Consider the following 1,533-nt stretch of genomic DNA (forward strand, 5'->3'; position numbering starts at 1 on the left):
GGGCTCACACCTGCAATCCCAGCACTTTGAAAGGCTGAGGTCAGAGAATCACTTGAGTCCAGGAGTTTCAGACCAGTCTGGGCAACATAGTGAGATCCCATCTCTACTAAAAAAAAATAGCCAGGTGCAGTGGTATACACCTGCAGTTCTAGCTACTCAGGAGGCTGAGGTAAGAGGATTGCTTGAGCCCAAGAGGTCCAGGCTGCAGTGAGCCATGATCACACCCCTGCACTACAGTCTGGGAGACAGAGCAAGACCTCGTCTCAAAAAAAATATATATAACTGGGCAAATATAGACCCCAATTCTTCTTTCATCTTCTGCCCTGATGAGCGGTTCCCACCTGCCCCACATGGTTAACAGTGGTTAATTGTGGGGAATGAGATTTGAGGACAAAGATTTCCCTGTTCTCACTCCTGTGGTATAGACTTCATTACAAGTGTATTCTCAGCAGGGTGAAAATCAATTTTTGAAAAGGTGAAAACAGGGGGCAGTGGGGTGGGCGTGGCCCAGCAGTGGCATGAGGAGTGGGGCCCGCATGGCACTGGGGTCTGCGGGTAGAGGCACTGTCCCCGCTGCCCAAGGGCCTGAGCAGGCTGCTGCACTCGGCGTCGGGCAGCGGCACGACCGGGGCTGGCGGCACCTGGAGTGGCTGCAGTCACGCATCCAGGACGAGCTGAGCCGCAGGGGCACGGGGGTGGCAGGCCGGGGGTGGCGGGCCGGGGGTGGTGGGCCGGGCGGCAGCGCTGCCAGCCAAGCCTCCCAGCCTGGACACCGCGCTCGCACTGCTCCACAAGGAGATGGTTGGTCTCCGCCAGCTGGACATGTCCTTGCCCTGCCAACTGTGCGGCATTTACCAGTCGACTCCAGAGTACAAGCGGGCGTGCCAGGCAGCCTCCAGCCCAGACTGCTCTTATGCTCTGGAGGATGGCTTCTTGGATGAAGAGGAAGAATATTTCCAGGAGCAGAACTCCCTGCGTGGTAGGAGGGACCGAGACCCTCCTCGGGACTTGCCACTGCCTGCCTCCTCCCTCTCCAGCACTGACTGGATTCTGGAGTCCATCTAGATGGTCTTGGGAGGGATGTGACTGTTGAGAAGCCCTTCCTATTGGACACGCTGTCAGCGTTTGCTGCCTGTCTTGCAAGAAAGCACCTCCATTGCGGATGGTCCTCGGGCACAGGGGATGAGCACTGCTGGCTTCACTCGTAGGCAGGGAGTTCTCTGAGGACACATGGGGCAATCCAGTTTGATGGCTGCAACTCCTGCTTAGGTGACTGAGAAGTCCTCGTCAGTATCCTCCACACCTTTACGTTGAGATGTACCTGCTGGGGATTCATAATGAGAATATAACAAGCAGATCTCGGTGGAAGGCCTTGGTGGGTGTTTTGTGTGAGGTGGCTTGTAGCCAGCCACTTTCTTACAGAGGGCAGAGCATTCAAACCGCCTTTGTGTTAGGGTTCCTGCTTCCAGTTTGGGTTGTATTAAAACCACCATTTCACTGCTCCCTTCCTCTGTATGGTCTGCAGCTTTTCTT

The 1,533-nt window shown here is 55.6% G+C and overlaps 1 pseudogene; it reads left to right on the forward strand.

The window, feature by feature from the left end:
• Window positions 1-526: 526 nt before the first annotated feature.
• On the forward strand, window positions 527-1,153 carry LOC116548290 (annotated as a pseudogene).
• The last annotated feature ends 380 nt before the right edge of the window (window positions 1,154-1,533 follow it).

The sequence above is a fragment of the Sapajus apella genome, unplaced genomic scaffold (assembly GCF_009761245.1).
Source record: "Sapajus apella isolate SASKATOON/1434 unplaced genomic scaffold, GSC_monkey_1.0 scaffold9258, whole genome shotgun sequence".
NCBI lineage: Eukaryota > Metazoa > Chordata > Mammalia > Primates > Cebidae > Sapajus > Sapajus apella.